Genomic DNA, 20,300 nt, shown 5'->3' with positions numbered 1-20,300 from the left:
AACCTAACCAAAAAGGTGAAAGACCTACAACCTGAAAACTACAAGACACTCTTAAAAGAAATTAAAGAGGACACTAACAAATGAAAACTCATCCCATGCTCCTGGCTATGAAGAATTAATATCGTCAAAATGGCCATCCTGCCCAAAGCAATATAGATATGATGCAATCCCTATCAAATTACCAACAGCGTTCTTCAATGACCTGGAACAAATAGTTCAAAAATTCATATGGAACCACCAAAGACCCGGAATAGCTAAAGCAATCCTGAGAAGGAAGAATAAAGTGGGGGGATCTTGCTCCCCAACTTCAACCTCTACAAAGCCACAGTAATCAAGACAATTTGGTACTGGCACAAGAACAGAGTCACAGGCCAGGGAACAGAATAGAGACTCTAAACATTAACCCAAACATATGGCCAATTAATATTTGATAAAGGAGCCATGGACATACAATGGGGAAATGAAAGTCTCTTCAACAGCTGGTATTGGCAAAACTGGACAGCTACATGTAAGAGAATGAAACTGGATTATTGTTTAACCCCATACACAAAAGTAAATTCGAAATGGATCAAAGACCTGAATGTAAGTCATGAAACCATAAAACTCTTAGAAAAAAACATAGGCAAAAATCTCTTGGACATAAACATTAGCAACTTCTTCATGAACATATCTCCCCGGGCAAGGGAAACAAAAGCAAAAATGAACAAGTGGGACTATATCAAGCTGAAAAGCTTCTTTCTGTACAGCAAAGGACACCATCAATAGAACAAAAAGACATCTTACAGTATGGGAGAATATATTCATAAATGACAGATCTGATAAAGGCTTGACATCCAAAATATATAAAGAGCTCACACACCTCAACAAACAAAAAGCAAATAGTCCAATTAAAAAATGGGCAGAGGAGCTGAACAGACAGTTCTCCAAAGAAGAAATTCAGATGGCCAACAGACACAAGAAAAGAGGCTCCACATCGCTAGTTATCAGAGAAATGCAAATTAAAACCACAATGAGATATCACCTCACACCAGCAGGATCACCACCATCCAAAAGACAAACAACAACAAATGTTGGCAAGGATGTGGAGAAAGGGGAACCCTCCTACACTGCTGGTGGGAATGTAAATTAGTTCAACCGTTGTGGAAAGCAGTATGGAGGTTTCTCAAAATGCTCAAAAAAGAAATACCATTTGACCCAGGAAGTCCACTTCTAGGAATTTACCCTAAGAATGCAGCACTCCAGTTTGAAAAAGACAGATGCACCCCTATGTTTATCGCTGCACTATTTACAATAGCCAAGATATGGAAGCAACCTAAATGTCTATCAGTAGATGAATGGATAAAGAAGATGTGGTACATATACATAATGGAGTATTATTCAGCCATAAGAAAAAAACAGATCCTACCATTTGCAACAACATGGATGGAGCTAGAGGGTATTATGCTCAGTGAAATAAGCCAGGTGGAGAAAGACAAGTACCAAATGATTTCACTCATATGTGGAGTATAAGAACAAAGGAAAACTGAAGGAACAAAACAGCAGCAGAATCACAGAACCCAAGAGTGGACTAATAGTTACCAAATGGAAAGGGACTGGGGAGGATGGGTGGGAAGGGAGGGACAAGGGTGGGGAAAAAGAAATGGGGCATTACGATTAGCATGTATAGTGTGGGGGGGGGGCACGGGGAGGGCTGTGCAACACAGAAGACAAGTAGTGATTCTACAGCATCTTACTACACTGATGGACAGTGACTGTGAAGGGGTGTGTCTGGGGGTGGAACTTGGTGAAGGGGGGAGCCTAGTAAACATAATGTCCTTCATGTAATTGTAGATTAATGATACAAAAAAAAAAATCATGCCCAACTCTTAACAGTGAAAGGAATCTGACTTTCAAAACATGATATTCTAAACCAGTGATTTGGGCACGACTATTTCTGGAGGTGTAAAAAACTCCCCATATACAGGTGAACACCCACTTCATTGAGAGTTGATCATGCTTAGAAGTTGAAGCCAGCTTCTGTCTGGGCCTATATTTTAGCAAGTTAGGAACAAAAGATCCATGGAAGGCCATTTCTAAAAAGTGGATCCATGCTGTGCATTCTTTATAAACAGTTGAAATCTTTGTTATTGTAGCCCCTTTCCCAGTATTCAAAACAAAGACTCATTGGAAGCCTCTTTAGTTGACATTCTCTGCTATTAACTCAGCATTTGATCATAAGTAATGATTTGATTATCAGTTTAATGGAACCTGAGTTTGGGCCCTCAGGTCCAATTTCCCTATTTTGTAGATCGGAGACACCTAGAGAAAACTGCCCCAGTTCACTTAGAAGCGGAGATGGCCTAACTCAGGTCTTCACTCAATTCCACACTCTTTTCCACTCACCTGTAGTATTGAAGCTTATTTCATGGGAGGCTGCCCCAGTTGTAATTTCCAAATAGAATTCTGTTCAGTTACTAAATTAGCTGAGTTATTCGATGTAATATTTGTATCTACCTGACTTCTTGGGGAGAGCTCTGAAGTGAGTTTTTGAAGTGTTTTTAAATCAGCCTAGGTGACAAGGAGTTAACAGCTATAAATTGCTTTGGCTCTTCCTCCAAACTAAATGCTTCTTCAACTCAATGCCCCTTGATAGAAAACTTTGTGTTTGAAGCAGCAAATGTACTTTAGCCATGGTATCTTTGGTTTCTGAGCTAATTTTATACCACAGGTGCAAGATTTACTTTAATTATCAAGACGAACAGCTGAGGGGGTCAGCCTATTACCCATCTGGTCCTAATCCAGCCAAGAGACCTCTGTTCCCCATGCCAATATTTCCAATTGTCAATGGCCCTGACTTTTCCTATTGCTGGAGTCTTAATCTCATCTGCCAATTATGGAGCTACTGAAGGATTCCCTGGTCCCCTGAACACCTCACTCTTTCCCTCTCTGATATTTACACAAAACACACTCTTCATCAGCATCTCAAGATTTCAAAGCGTCACAGCAAAAGCACTGTTCAGCAGATCTCTAGGCTAGAGGCCGTAGCACCTTTCATAAGCATAAATGTTCATCCATGACCCTCGCTGGCAGTGCTCTGGTCTGGCGGGTTCTTAGCTGCCCTTCTGGGAGACTGAAGCTCACCCTTGGTGACAGAAGGGAAAAGGTGACCAGATCACTATGCGTTTATTGTCCTACAACCAGAGCAATCTCATGCCCTTTTCTGATCTGCAACAGATAAAGGGGTCTCTGTACAGCTATTAATTGAAATGATAAATGTTTTGAGACATCTGGAAAGGAAGATGATTGGTATGCAAAGTACTTAACGAGTAAGGAAACAAGTGGTGTTAATGTTGAATTTTAGATTATTTTGTTATAAATTGACATAGGTGACAAAGTTAAAACCAGGGAAGAATTGGGTTAATTGGCACTTCTCCTTTGCAGAAGTACTAATGTTATACATCCCATTTCATTTGCTTGTTTTCCAAAAGCTCTCGAAGCATTTGTCAAACTTTCATTCCTACCATTTGTCGATTTTGTTAGGACTGAGAACAAGTTAGTTCTGTCTTCCACAAAAATGACAAAAGGTTTTACATTAATGAAAGAATTGGGTCTAATGCTCTTAGAGATGTTAGAGAAGCTAGTTTGTTCTACAATGTTCCAAAAGGCAGGTCTAATAAAATTACGTGGGCTCCCAGATGAACATGTTAATCATGTTGAATACTTCATTGAAGGGACATAAGCAGATACTTGATTTGTTACATTTTTCTGGAATGACCTTACTGCCTCTGTGGTTTCTTCTAACTCTGTGACTGTGGGACAACAGAAAATTTAATGATGGACCTAGATCTTTCAACCCCTCTCACACTGCTGTGGCTCAATAAATACCTGCTACACCATCAACTTCTCTCACTGTTCTAATTTGTTAATATGAGGGGTGATCCTCTGTTCAGTACACAGTAGGGGCTTAGGTTTTGGCCTTGACACCACATTTTACATGTACATTTCAGTGACTTTGAATCATTTTCTTCTATCTGCATATTGGACATGGTGGATATTCAAGGTGACTCTAAAAGGCATTTTAAGGGTAGCATGGACAAAATTGTATAGGCTTGGGACTTCCTATGGAAGACTTCTTAGCTCCAGTAAGTGACAGGATGGATCCCTGGGCTGCTGCTCCTCTGATTGGCCTGTGTCTGTCAGTAAACTGAAGATTATGTTTAAAAAGGAAGGTTATGGAGTATAAGAACAAAGAAAAAAACTGAAGGAACAAAATGGCAGCAGACTCACAGAACCCAAGAATGGACTAACAGTTACCAAAGGGAAAGGGACTGCGGAGGAAGGGAGGGAGAAGGGGAAAAAGAAAGTTGGGGGGGGGCACTACAATTAGCAGACATTATGTAGTGGGGGGGCACAGGGAGGGCTGTACAACACAGAGAAGACAAGTAGTGACTCTACAGCATCTTACTATGCTGATGGACAGTGACTGTAATGGGGTATGTGGGGGGTACTTGGTGATGGGGGGAGTCTAGTAAATGTTCCTCATGTAACTAGATTAATGATACTAAAATTTAAAAAAAAGGAAGGTTAAAAATGAATGACTGACTCCATTTTACAGATGAGAACATTAGGGTGAAATGTTCATATATCACTAGAGAGGTGAAACAACTTGCCCAAGATCACATTACTAATTAGTAGCAAAATGAAGACTGGTCTCAGGCCTCTTGCCACCTCCATGTTCTGACTTTCAAAATGGTTGTAAGTTTCAAGTGACAGCATTTATTGGAAGTTCTTTGTAGACTGGGAAGGAATAAAATAAGAGCTCATTCCTGTGGCAGTTGTCAAAGAGATACCTTTGTTATGCTACAGCCTAACTGCAACTCATCAGCAGCTGATCTGAGCTGGGCTCTAATAGAAAGCTAATACGTTAGTCCAGATGTCTGTATAGAGCAAAGCAGGCCATTCCTTCACTATGCAGACTGGAGGATGAGATACAAGAAGTGAGTAAGACGTGCTCTGCTCTGGTGCAATTAAGAGGCGAGTACAGAGCCTAAACAGGTCAGAGAGGAAGAAAGAGTAGGGCACAAATTAGAAAAAAAGACTTGGAAAAGGCTCTTGGAGGAAAAGTGAAAATCACATTGGTGGGGAGATAGTCCTGTGAAGGGCAGTATTGGCCACATGGAGTCAGTCCCAGTCCTTTGCTTCTAAAAACTCCTAAGTTGTGGGCTTTTTGTTTTTGTATTTTTAAGATATTTTATGCCTCTTTATTCCCTTTACCTATTTCATTCACACACCCTTCCCTATGGTAACCACCAGTCACTTCTCAGTATCTGTGAGTCTATTGGTATTTTGTTCATCTGTTCTGTTTTCTTTATAGATCCACATACAAGTGCAGTCATACGGTACTTGTCTTTCTCTGCCTGGCTTATTTCACTTAGCATAATACCCTCAGGATATATCTATGTGTCACAAATAGCAGGATCCCTTCCTTTAAAAAAATTTTTTTTTTCTAATGCATATTTTTTATTAAATGCATTCTTTACTAAAAATATGTAAACATAAAAATATCAAATATTGTACATATTCCAGACTCAACTCCTTTTTGGAGAAAGGCAAAGAAAAACTTATAAAAATTCCATGTTACATGTTTTTTTTGTAAGTTAAGCAATTTTAATCACTTTTTTAAAAATTTTGGTATCATTAATCTACAATTACATGAGGAACATTATGTTTACTAGGCTCCCCCCTTCACCAAGTCCCCCCCCCACACCCCTTCACAGTCACTGTCCATCAGTGTAGTAAGATGCTGTAGAATCACTACTTGTCTTCTGTGTTGCACAGCCCTCCCCGTGCCCCCCCCCCACACTATACATGCTAATCGTAATGCCCCATTTCTTTTTCCCCACCCTTGTCCCTCCCTTCCCACCCATCCTCCCCAGTCCCTTTCCATTTGGTAACTATTAGTCCACTCTTGGGTTCTGTGATTCTGCTGCTGTTTTGTTCCTTCAGTTTTCCTTTGTTCTTATACTCCACATATGAGTGAAATCATTTGGTACTTGTCTTTCTCCACCTGGCTTATTTCACTGAGCATAATACCCTCTAGCTCCATCCATGTTGTTGCAAATGGTAGGATCTGTTTTTTTCTTATGGCTGAATAATACTCCATTATGTATATGTACCACATCTTCTTTATCCATTCATCTACTGATAGACATTTAGGTTGCTTCCATATCTTGGCTATTGTAAATAGTGCAGCGATAAACATAGGGGTGCATCTGTCTTTTTCAAACTGGAGTGCTGCATTCTTAGGGTAAATTCCTAGAAGTGGACTTCCTGGGTCAAATGGTATTTCTTTTTTGAGCATTTTGAGAAACCTCCATACTGCTTTCCACAACGGTTGAACTAATTTACATTCCCACCAGCAGTGTAGGAGGGTTCCCCTTTCTCCACATCCTTGCCAACATTTGTTGTTGTTTGTCTTTTGGATGGTGGTGATCCTGCTGGTGTGAGGTGATATCTCATTGTGGTTTTAATTTGCATTTCTCTGATGACAGGCGATGTGGAGCATCTTTTCATGTGTCTGTTGGCCATCTGAATTTCTTCTTTGGAGAACTGTCTATTCAGCTCCTCTGCCCATTTTTTAATTGGATTATTTGCTTTTTGTTTGTTGAGGTGTGTGAGCTCTTTATATATTTTGGATGTCAATCCTTTATCAGATCTGTCATTTATGAATATATTCTCCCATACTGTAGGATACCTTTTTGTTCTATTGATGGTGTCCTTTGCTGTACAGAAGCTTTTTAGCTTGATACCGTCCCACTTGTTCATTTTTGCTTTTGTTTTCCTTGCCCAGGAAGATATGTTCATGAAGAAGTCACTCATGTTTATGTCCATGAGATATTTGCCTATGTTTTTTTCTAAGAGTTTTATGGTTTCATGACTTACATTCAGGTCTTTGAGGAGCCCTTTCTTTTTTCTGGCTGAATAATATTCCATTGTGTGGATGTACCACCTTTATCCATTCATGCATTTCTTTATTTATTTTTTATTTTGGTATCATTAATGTACAATTACATGAGCAACATTTTGGTTACTAGGACCCTCCGCATTATCAAGTTCCCACCACATACCCCATTACAGTCACTGTCCATCAGTGTAAGATGCTATAGAATCACTACTTACCTTCTCTGTGTTGTACTGCCTACCCTGTGCCCCTCCCGTACTTTATGTGTGCTAATCATAATGCCCGCTTTTCCCCCTTATCTCTCCCTTCCCACCCATCCTTTTCAGTCCCTTTCCCTTTGGTAACTGTTAGTCCATTCTTGGGTTCTGTGATTCTGCTGCTGTTTTGTTCCTTCCTTTTTTGCTTTGTTCTTACATTCCACGAATGAGTGAAATCACTGGATATTTGTTCCACCTGGCTTATTTCACTGAGCATAATACCCTCTAGCTCCATCCATGTTGTTGCAAATGGTAGGATTTGTTTTCTTCTTATGGCTGAATAATACTCCATTGTGTATATGAACTACGTCTTCTTTATCCATTTATCTCTGATGGACACTTAGGTTGTTTCCATTTCTTGGCTATTGTAAATAGTGCTGTGGTACACATAGGAGTGGATATGTCTTTTTCAAATTGGGCTGCTACATTCTTAGGGTAAATTCCTAGTAGTGGAATTCCTGGGTCAAATGGCATTTCTATTTTGAGCTTTTTGAGGAACCTCCATACTGCTTTCCACAATGGTGGAACTAGTTTACATTCTTACCAGCAGTGTAGCAGGGTTCCCCTTTCTCCACATCCTCACCAACATTTGTTGTTGTTTGTCTTTTGTTCTTTTGGATGTTGGCCATCCTGACTGGTGTGAGGTGATATCTCATTGTGGTTTTAATTTGCATTTTTCTGGTGATTAGCAATGTGGAGCATCTTTAGAAGTATCTGTTCAGCTCCTCTGCCCATTTTTTAATTGGATTATTTGCTCTTTCTTTGTTGAGGTGCATGAGCTCTTTATATATTTAGATGTTAACCCTTTATCAGATATGTGATTTATGAATATATTCTCCCATACTGTAGGGTACCTTTTTCTATTGATGGTGTCCTTCCAGAAGCTTTTCAGCTTGATATAGTCCCACTTGCTCATTTTTACTTTTGTTTCCCCTTGCCCAGGGAGACATGTTCATGAAGAAGTTGCTCATGTTTATGTCCAAGAGATTTTTGTCTATATTTTTTTCTTAGAGTTTTATGGTTTCATGACTTACATTCAGGTCTTTGATCCCATTCAAAAGTAAATGAGGTTAGACAATGATCCAGTTTCATTCTCTTACATGTAGCTGTCCAGTTTTGCCAATACCAGCTGTAGAAGGGTGGTCAGTTCCCTATTGTATATCCATGGCTCCTTTATCATATATTAATTGACCATATATGTTTGGGCTAATATCTGGACTATTTTGTTCCACTGGTCTGTGGGTCTGTTCTTGTGCCAGTACCAATTTGTCTTGATTACTTTGGCTTTGTAGTAAAGCTTGAACTTTGGAAGTGATATCCCCCCTGCTTTATTCTTCCTTCTCAGGATCGCCTTGGCTATTTGGGGTCTTTTGTGGTTCCATATGAATTTTAAAACTATTTGTTCCAGTTCGTTGAAGAATGCTGTTTGTATTTTGATAGGGGTTGCATTGAATCTGTAGATTGCTATAGGCAGGATGGCCATTTTGACAACATTAATTCTTCCTACCCAAGAGGATGGGATGAGATTCCATTTGTTAGTGTCCTCTTTAATTTCTTTTAAGAGTGTCTTGTAGTTTTCAGGGTATAGATCTTTCATTTCCTTGGTTAGGTTTATTACTAGGTATTCTTTTAGATGCAATTGTGAATGGAATTGTTTTCCTGATTTCTCTTTCTGTTAGTTCATCATTACACTATAGGAAAGCAGCAATTTTCTGTGTATTAATTTTGTATCCTGCAGCTTTCCTGAATTCAGCTCTTCTAGTAGTTTTGGAGTGGAATCTTTCGGGTTTTTTATGTGCAATATCATGTCATCTGCAAACATCCAGTTTGACTTCTTCCTTACCAATCTGGATGCCTTTTATTTCTTTGTTTTGTCTGTTTGCCATGGCTAGGACCTCCAATACTATGTTGAATAACAGTGGGGAGAGTGGGCATCCCTGTCTTGTTTGTGATCTTAGGTGAAAAGCTTTCAGCTTCTTGCTGTTAAGTATGATGTTGGATGTGGGTTTGTCATATATGGCCTTTATTATGTTGAGGTACTTGCCCTCTATACCCGTTTCGTTGAGAGTCTTTATCATGAATGGATGTTGAATTCTGTTGAATGCTTTTTCAGTATCTATGGAGATGATCATGTGGTTTTTGTCATTCTTCTTGATGTGGTGGATGATGTTGATGGATTTTTGAATGTTGTACCATCCTTGCATCCCGAGATGAATCCCACATGATCATGGTGTGTGATCCTCTTGATGTATTTTTGAATTCAGTTTGCTAATATTTTGTTGAGTATTTTTGCATGTATGTTCATCAGGAATATTGGTCTGTAATTTTCTCTTCTGGTGGCGTCTTTGCCTGGTTTTGGTATTATAGTGATGCTGGCTTCTTAGAATGAGTTTGGGAGTATTCTATGTTTTGGAAAAGTTTAAGGAGAAAGGGTATTATGTCTTCTCTAAGTGTGTGATAAAATTCTGCAGTGAATCCATCTGGGCCGGGAGTTTTGTTCTTGGGTAGTTTTTTTTTTATTACTGATTCAATTTCATTACTGATAATTGGTCTGTTTAGCTTTTCTCTTTCTTCCTTGGTCAGTCTTAGAAGGTTGTATTTTTCTAGCAAGTTGTCCACTTCTTGGTTTTCCAGTTTGTTAGCATATAGATTTTCATACTATTCTCTAATACTTTGTATTTCTGTTTGGTCCATTGTGATTTTTCCTTTCTCATTTCTGATTCTGTTTATGTGTGTAGATTCTCTTTTTCTCTTACTAAGTCTGGTTAAGGGTTTATCTATTTTGTTTATTTTCTCAAAGTCCTGCTCTTGGTTTCATTGTTTTTTTCTATTGTTTTATTCTTCTCAATTTTATTTATTACCTCTCTGATCTTTATTATGTCCCTCCTTCTGACTTTAGGCCTCATTTGTTCTTGTTTCAGTTTCAATAATTGTGACTTTAGACTATTCATTTGGGATTGTTCTTCCTTCTTTAAATATTCCTGGATTCCTTTACAGTTTCTTCTTAGAACTGTCTTAGAACTGAAGTTGGGGCATTGTGCTGTTGTTGTCATTTGTCTCCATATATTGCTTGATCTATGTTTTAATTTGGTCATTGATCCATTGATTATTTAGGAGCATGTTGTTAAGCCTCCATGTGTTCATGGCCTTTCTGTTTTCTTTGTACAATTTATTTCTAGTTTTATACCTTTGTGGTCTGAGAAGTTGGTTGGAAGAATTTCAATCTTTTTGAATTTACTGAGGCTCTTTTTGTGGCCTAGTATGTGGTCTATTCTGGAAAATATTCCATGTGCACTTGAGAAGACCTTTTTCTTAAAATAAAAAAAGTATTAAATGAACAACTAGCTATTCTGAGTGTCATGTTTAATAATGGGTATGGTAATTCATATGTAGGAATTTTTTCTTTTCAAATTCATTTATAACCATTCATTTATTCATTTATTCATTTTTTAATCACTCCTGGGTACAGTGAGCTTCCCAGCATGAATCCTGCTAAGAGACTGAGTTTCAGTCCTGGCCCTTCCACCTCCTATGTGACTTTGCACATGTTACTTAACCCTCTCCTAAATTTCAGCTTCCTTATTTGAAATATGAGAATACTTACAATGCTTATCACTGGGTTGCTTGAAGAACCAGTATGACAATACAGAAGACCTGGTTTTTAAAAAAGAAGGTTTTAAAGGTCTTCACTCTCCACATGCAGTGTTGGATGATCTCATCTACTTTTGTGACTTCAGTTACCACCCAATGACCTGCACATCTCCAGCCCAGTTCTCTTCCTAAACGCTAGGCTTGGACTTCTCTAAACATGGCTAATTATGAAACATAATTACAGAGTGAAAAAATGTGCATTGTTTTAGTTTTAATTTACATAAGGTTTTATTAGTTAACTAAACAAGAGGTAATTTCCAGCTCAAAACAGTTGTGCACACACTTTAATACTGCTCTTTTTTTCATAAGCCTCATTTCAAAAATCTCTAAAAGGGAGTGTCATTCTCAAATGACAACTTTTAAAAGATCATGATCAAATATTTCATTTTAGGGATAAGAATAACATAATGGCATTTTCATCTTAAAACAATGAACTAATTACCAAATACACATTTTATACTCAGTCATCAAATAAACTTAGCCATTTACACCAAAATAAGGGATGCCTGACAAACATCCCTCATTCCCCCAATGAACTAGAATTTTTCCAGGCCTGCCTTAAAGCTATTTTTTAAATTATCATAATATATCAATATATATCATAATATATATGCTGACCATGTGCCATACAAAATGATTCGATTTCAGGTAACCTGACATTACCTCCATTTCAGTTCCACATCTAATTAATTCATTCAACAAACACTACAACTGCCTAATAGTATCTGGCATATTTTGGGTGCTGAGGATATAGCATTGAACAAGGCAAGTCCTCTGCTTTCCTTCTAAGTGGAGAAACAAATGCAGAAATAAATGAGAAAAAAATCAGATCATTTAAGTACAAAGCAGAGAATTAAAATATGATAGTAAGATTATATAATAACTGAATATATAGTTACTTTCAAATAGGTGATAGGAAAATAACTCTTTTTTTTTTTTTTTTTTTTTTTTTTTTTGAGAGGGCATCTCTCATATTGATCAAATGGTTGTTAACAACAGTAAAATTCAGTATAGGGGGGTCAACGCTCAATGTACAATCATTAATCCATCTCAAGCCTAATTCTCGTCAGTCTCCAATCTTCTGAAGCATAACGAACAAGTTCTTACATGGTGAACGAATTCTTACATAGTGAATAAATTCTTACATGGTGAACAGTACAAGGGCAGTCATCACAGAAACTTTCGGTTTTGATCATGCAATATGACCTATAAACAATCAGGTCAAATATGAATATTCGTTTGATTTTTGTACTTGATCTATATGTTGATCCCCCATTTCTCCTACTATTATTATTATTTTTATTTTAAATAAAATGCTGAAGTGGTAGGTAGATGCAAGATAAAGGTAGAAAACATAGTTTAGTGCTGTAAGAAGGCAAATGTAGATGATCAGATGATCAGGTGTGTGCCTATGGACTAAGTATTAATCCAGGCTAGACAAGGGCATCAAGACATCCACGGATGCAGAAGATTTCTCTCAAAGCAGGGGGAGGAAAAGAACTCTTTGAGGAGGAATGTTTTTAACGTTTTTGTATGGAAACTTTAAAACACATTCAAAACAATATTGTAATATGCTCTCCCAGCTCCCAGTGCTACCTAGTTTTGTCTATTAGTAACATTATGGAATTCTTGTTTTAGCGATTTTTTCTTACATATTGTAAATAAAATCCTAGAAATCTTATCATTACATCTATGAGTTCAGTATCTACTGATGGACAATTAGAAAAAACCACATAGCCACAAAATTATCATACCCAACTAAATTTCCATGTGATATGCAGTCCATACTCATGTTTCCTCATTTGGTCACAAAATTGTCTATGTTTCTCTCACCCAGATTGGGATCAAATTGTTGCCAAGATCCATTATTTCCATAGGGGTTGCAAAAAGCCAATTATCTAATCCTGAAATTGTCTCAATTTATTAGCTATGACTCTTCCATATAAAAAAAACTTTCTCCATACCTGCTATCTGGTTACTCTGAAATATAGTATGGTACAAGAAAGGCAGAATGGATGCTTGATTTTCTTTTTTTAAATAATTCTCAAGAGTAATGACTTGGAGCCTTACCAGTCTGAAGAGGTGACATTTAAGCTGAAATATGAATGTTAAAGCTGTGCAAGAGTTAGGAGAAACAGTGTTTCAGGAACAGAGAACAGTTAGTGAAAAGGCCCAAAGGTAGGAAAGATTTTAGGATGCTTACAGACTAGAAAGGAAGTCATGTTGGCAGGAGAGTGGTAAGAGTACCAGTTAAATGAGGTGAGACTGAGAGGCACGTAGGACCACATTATGCCCTGTGAGTCAGGGTAAAGGGTCGATTTTTTTAGTAGTGAAAGGGGAGAAATTAGTGGAGGGTTTGGACTTTTAAAATTAAGATAACTCTGTTTGCTGTATGGGGGATTAGACTATAGGTGGACAAAGTGAAAGCTGGGAAAATAGTTTTTAAGAAGCCTATGGGAAAGATTAACAGCTCGAACTAGAGTGGTAGTAGAAATTGGAGTCAGCACTCTGCCTTAACCATCTTAAATTTCTGTCTTTAGGCCATCCATGTATAAATGTGGAGAGATCACATAAGCAATTGGATATATGCATCTAAATTTCCTGGAAGAGTTGGAACTGGAAATACAACTTCAGAGTTAGTGACATCTGAATTGTAGTCATCTTGAGGCTAGAAGAGTGTGTTGATAGAAAAGGAAAAGGGGCTTGTAACAGAGTCCTGGGGTACACCAGCATCCAGGAGCCAGCAGAATGTACAGTGCTTGTGGCAGAGAAAGAATACTGCACCCAATATCTGTCTTGCACTCCTTTGATAGTAATAGAACATACATATCTATGCACCAGACAAAAATTACCTGTGTGTCATTCTTGCAGCTAATTTTATGCCAATGGGATAAGCATGTAAGTAGTATAAGCAACTTCTGAGTCTTTCCAGTAAGGAAAAAGGGTGTGCTTCTGCCCCTTCACCCTCTCTCTACTGACTGGAATGCAAATATGCTGTGGGCCATTTGGACTGTGCAGACTAGGGCACCTAGAAATGGCAAAGCAACAAGCTAAAAGGAGCCTGAGTCACAAGGATAGGATAGCCTAGTCTGAGTCACAAGAGCAGCCACACCACCTCTCCTTTATTCAAGCCATTGCTCTTTTGGGTCTATTACACATAACAGAACCTACATTCTAATTCAGAATCCAATCATTCTATGAGCTGGAAAGGTCTCTAAGCCTACAAAGCTTGAGGACCACATGATGAATCTGATAACGTCAAAATACTTCAGTGCCCACAGCACCACATGGGGCTTTATTTTCTACCTGCCCCAATTAGACTATGACACAAACTTGAGGGAGTACTCAGGCAGTAGAAGCAATGTTTAAAGAAAAAGCAAGTACCAAGGAGGCATCAACAGTTCCTTGGAAATCAGATTGAAACTTAGTTACTTTATCCAAAAGAGTCTTGGACTTGATGAGTCCAGGTTGGCAGATGAGAAATAAAGCCACATTTCTGAGTGTTTAGATTGCTGGAAATTTCTGGAAGTCTACTAAAAGTGGTTTAGAAGCAGCTTAATGGTCAGAGAAGAATTAATGGGATTAATTTTTTTCATATAGCTCCACATTTGTAAAAGTTAACATTTCCACAGAAACCCAATTCTTTTGTTAATAATTACATTCTTAAATATTTCATGCACACTATACAGATTGTTAGATAAGGCAATAAGTTATTTTCATGTTATTTGCACATTGTTTGGTTTTGGTTAGTTTGCATTTTTCATTATTTTTATTATGTGGCATTATATCCATATTTCACAAGAAATAAACCAATTACTCAAAGTAGTTTCACTGAAATGTGAAAGCATAAAGAGGCAAATACTGCAATTCATAATGCTGTAAATATCAAAAATACTGAACTGGGTTCCACTGAAAATCTCAAATGTGAAATCTGTATATATATTAGGGCAAGTTGTTAATAATGGTTTTGTATACATGGCTAAAAGGAAACAGAAATCAGGATCTATGACAACAATCACCTAAAACTGGACTTTTTTTTTTAGAACCATTGATCTATTCATTTGGTTTACAATAATGCATGAAAGTAGTGGCATGGAGGCATTTTTCATATAATTTAAAAATAAAATATATCAATCTCTTTGGTAAACTGATCAAGTTTTTCTAGAACAAAGTAAAAAATATTACTTTCTAGTATGAAATTCAATCACCAAATGCAGACTCTTGAAAGTGAGGATCTTTCATGGCAGAAGAGATGCAAATATGAAATGATGATAAACTGAGAAAGAATACTTGATGCCCCCCTTAACTTGAACCCATGACTCTGACAGACCTATTTCCTAGCTCTGTCAACTGAGAACGTCTAGAAGTCATGACTTCACAACAGCTATCAGATTTTAGTTTCTAAATATCCTTTCTATTATTTAAGAAAGAAAAGAGAAAAAATGGCAAATGTCAGGTTTTCAGGGAACATACAAAATGGGCCTGAAACATCTTATAGGTGCAAGAAAGCAAGGACATACTCAAAGACCAGTCCAGTGGGGTCAGACTCGGTACAATTTAAGCATCCAAAAAAAAAAAATTAACAGCAATGGATTATAATACAATGAAGAACAACAACAAATCTATGCATCCATAGTAATATTAGAAAAAAAAGGGGGCAAAGAGTACAGGAAGGAGAGAAAAGGGAAAGTAAAAAAAAAAAAAACCACCACCACCAAGAATGGCATCTAATGGATGGAGAACTACTAGAGCTGGAAAATAATTTTGTAACTCTCAGTGTAATAATTTCTACAAATAAGAATACTCAGTTGGTAGCAGAGAGAGAAATCAGGAAAACAATTCCATTCACTAGTGCATCAAAAAGAATAAAATACCCAGGAATAAACCTAACCAAGGAAGTGAAAGACCTATACTCTGAAAACTACAAGACACTCATGAGAGAAATTAAAGAAGATACCAATAAATGGAAATACATCCCGTGCTCATAGATAGGAGGAATTAATATTGTCAAAATGGTCACCCTGCCTAAAGAAATCTATAGATTCAATGCAATTCCTATCAAAATACGAACAGCATTCTTCAATGAACTGGAACAAATAGTTTTAAAATTCATATGGAACCACAAAAGACCCCAAATAGCCAAAGCAATTCTGAGAAGGAATAATAAAGCAGGGGGGATCTCACTTCCCAACTTCAAGCTTTACTACAAAGCCACAGTAATCAAGACAATTTGGTACTGGCACAGGAACAGACCCATAGACCAATGGAACAGGCTAGAGAGCCCTGATATAAACCCAACCATATATGGTCAATTAATATGATAAAGGAACTATGGATATACAATGGGGAAATGACAGCCTCTTCAACAGCTGGTGTTGGCAAAACTGGACAGCTACATGCAAGAGAATGAAACTGGATTATTGTTTAGCACCATACACAAAGGTAAACTCAAAATGGATTAAAGACCTGAATGTAAGTCATGAAACCATGAAACTCTTGGAAAAAAACATAGGCAAACATCTCCTGAATATAAACATGAGCAATTTCTTCCTGCACGCATCTCCTTGAGCAAGGGAAACAAAAGCAAAAATAAACTCATGGACTACATCAAACTAAAAAATTTCTGTACAGCAAAGGACACCATCAACAGAACAAAAAGGCATCCTACAGTATGGGAGAATATATTTGTAAATGACATACCTGACAAGGGGTTAACACCCAAAATATATAAAGAACTTACATGCCTCAACACCCACAATGCAATAACCCAATTAACAAATGAGCAGAGGATATGAAGAGACAGTTCTACAAAGAAGAAATGCAGATGACCAACAGACACATGAAAAGATGCTCCACATCACTAATCATCAGGGAAATGCAAATTCAAACCAGAATGAGATATCACCTCACACCAATAAGGAAGGCCAGCATCAAAAAGACTAAGAACAACAAATGCTGGTGAGGATGTGGAGAAAGGGGAACCCTCCTACACTGCTGTTGGGAATGTAAGCTAGTTCAACCATTGTGGAAAGCAGTATGGAGGTTCCTCAATAAAGCTAAAAATAGGAATACCATTTGACCCAGGAATCCCAATCCCTGGAATTTACCCAAAGAATACAACTTCTCAGATTCAAAAAGACATACGAACCCCTGTGTTTATCGCAGCACTTTTTACAATAGCCAAGATATGGAAGCAACCTAAGTGTCCATCAGTAGATGAATGGATAAAGATGTGGTACATATACACAATGGAATACTATTCAGCCATAAGAAAGAAACAAATCCTACCATTTGCAACAACATGGATGGAGCTGGAAGACATTATGTTCAGTGAAATAAGCCAGGGAGAGAAAGGCAAATGCCAAATGATTTCCCTCATTTGTGTAGTATAACAATGAAGCAAAGCTGAAGGAACAAAATAGCAGCAGACTCAGAGACTCCAAGAATGAACTAGTGGTTACCAAAGGGGAGGTGTGTGGGAGGGTGGGTGGGGCAGGAGAAGGGGACTGAGGGGTATTATGTTTAGTACACATGGTGTGGGGGATCACAGGGAGAACAGTGTAGCACAGAGAAGGCACATAGTGGATCTGTGGCATCTTGCTGCACTGATGGACAGTGACTGCATTGGGGTATGGGTGGGGATTTGATAATATGCATAAATGTAGTAACCACATTGTTTTTTCATGTGAAACCTTCATAAGAGTGTATATCAATAATACCTTAATAAAAATTTTAAAAAAAGAATACTCAGTTGTGAAGATAAAACCATTGGGAGGATGTCGGGAGGAAGGTTCCCAGAAAAAAGTGCTGGGCAAAGAAGGGGTCATAGTTCTGGCTCTGCCACTTAACATTTAAATGATCTCAAGTACTATCTCAGATTGCCTATTAGTTACAAAAGTAAAAATAAATTTTACAAAGAGAGATCTAGTGATCACAATGTTAGCCAAGTGATCAGACTTAGGTAAATGACCATGGAGAAATTCGAGATTATGTGTCTCCTGATGTAATGCGTAAGGAGCATGCAACCACAGATGTAGTATTCCTGGGTTTGTGGGGGAGGGCGGGGTTGATTAATTGATCTTCCTCTTACCTTGGGACAGGGAGAGGGGAGTTGACTATTGACTGGTCTAATTTAAAATCAACTTAAACAAAAGGTCTGTAGTGTAACAGAAAAGCACTGGGCAAGGAAGGGGTCATAGATCCGGCTCTGCCACTTAGCACCTGTGTGAGCTACTCGGTCAACTTCACAGGAGTAGTTTTGAGGAGTAAATGAGATCATATAAGGGATACTACTTAAACTATAAAATACTACTATTGTACTTTTAAAAGGAGAAAAGTTTGGTGATACAAATGTCACAAGCAGGCAAAGGTTTCAGGTCAGAGACCTGAATACAGGACGACAAGCCAAGTGAGTAAAATAGACTTGAGTAGACAGGGAAAAACAGGCAAGTTCTAAAAAATTAGTGAAAGAACACTTAAACTGCCCCAGAAAGTCTGCTGCCAAGGTGGTGATTTGATATATTGGGATTTCTAGCTTTCTGCTTACCTGTGTTCATGACTAGGAGATATACAATGCTGATTATTTGAAAGGAAGTTGGGGGTTTTACAAAATTACTCCACATAATTACATTACCTTGACAGTAACAAGCAGGTATTTAATTTACACAAATGCAACTGTGCCTACTTGACATACACACGCATACGTGAGAGAAATACATTTTTAAACTAGTCTTGCCTCTTATTCTACCCTATTTCTTAATGAATTTGTCTTTCAGGGTGAGCATGACAAGGGAGCTAAGTTTGCTTTTACTCAGCTGGTCTTGGTTTTGCATGCCTTTCATAGCATATACATCTCACTGTTGTGATTCTAGTATGTAAATCCTCCCATATATGATCTCATTTACTCCTCATTTACACACACAATTTTTTGGAGGATGGGACAGTATACAACATAGTCCCTAAATGCAAGCCCATCACTTTAACTTATATTTAACTTAAGAAATTGGCAATGTGTTACAATGCTGGAAAACAAACTGACTTCTTTGACACAGAGACAGTATTTCTGTCTCCCACAGGAAATAGGGCTATCATAAAATCAGCAATCAGTCAAAAAACTGGAATGAGAAGAATATCAAGCAAAAGATAAAAAGGCACCCAAATTGAAATGGAAGAAGTAAAACTGTTGCTATTTGCAGATGATATGATTTTAGGTAAAGAAAATACTAAAGACTCAACCAAAAAACTGTTGGAATTATTCAATGAATTAATTAAAGTTGCAGGATATAAAATCAACACACACAGAGAGAGAACCAAGATGGTGGCGTGAATAGAGCAGCAGAAATCTCCTCCCAAAACCATATATATTTTTGAAAATACAACAAATACAACTCTCCCTAAAAGAGAGACCAGAAGACACAGGACAACAGCCAGACTATATCCCCACCTGCGAGAACCCAGCGCCTTGCAGAGGGGGTAAGATACAAGTCGCGGCCTGGTGGGACCTGAGGCCCCTCACCCCAGCTCCCGGCAGGAGGAGAGGAGTCGGAGCGGGGAGGGAGAGGGAGCCCAGGACTGCTGAACACCCAGCCCTAGCCATCCGCACCGGACCGCAGACACAGTGCATGTGTGGGATGCTGGAAACTAGGGAAACAGGACAGTAAGACCTGTGAGTGGGTCCCCGCAGCTGGCGCTCCCGGGACAAACAAAGTCTTTTTGAAAGTCTTAAAGGGACAGGGACCCCACAGCTGGATGGAAGTGCCCGGGGACACTTAGCCCAGCAGCTGGGAATCCCGGGGAACTCTGGGCCCCCAAACTCCTGCAGCGCAACTCAGAGGCCCCTCACGGCGATAAACAGCCTCCCGCCTGTTCCCCCTCTGACGTGGCTCCGCCATATTGGAGAAGCAGCCTAGGCAGGCCATGCCCACAGCAACTGCAGAGCTAAATAAACTCCATAGCGGCCGGGCAAGATCAGAAGCCCTGTCTGCACACAGCTGCCCAGCACAAGTCAGTAGAGGCCACTGTTCTCCCAGGAGAGGAAGGCCACAAACTGGCAAGAAGGGACTTTCTCTTACCCAACACACGTGCCAGCTCCCTACAAATATATCTATATAACTATCGCCATGAAAAGGCAGAAGAAATTGATACAGACCAAGATCACAGAGGCAAACCCTGAGAAGGAGATAGACCTAACTCTTCCTGAAAAAGAATTAAAAATAAAGCTCATAACCATGCCGATGGAGCTGCAGAGAAATATGCAAGAGCTAAGGGATGACATCCGGAAGGACATTACAGAAATGAAACAAACTCTGGAAGGATTTATAAACAGAATGGATAAGATACAAGAGGCCATTGATGGAATAGAAACCAGAGAACAGGAATGCATAGAAGCTGACACAGAGAGAGATAAAAGGATCTCCAGGAATGAAACAATATTAAGAGAACTGTGTGACCAA

This window comes from Manis javanica, chromosome 4 (genome assembly GCF_040802235.1).
Source record: "Manis javanica isolate MJ-LG chromosome 4, MJ_LKY, whole genome shotgun sequence".
Lineage (NCBI taxonomy): Eukaryota > Metazoa > Chordata > Mammalia > Pholidota > Manidae > Manis > Manis javanica.
The sequence above is the reverse complement of the archived record's forward strand: the minus strand, read 5'-3'. Positions refer to the sequence as shown.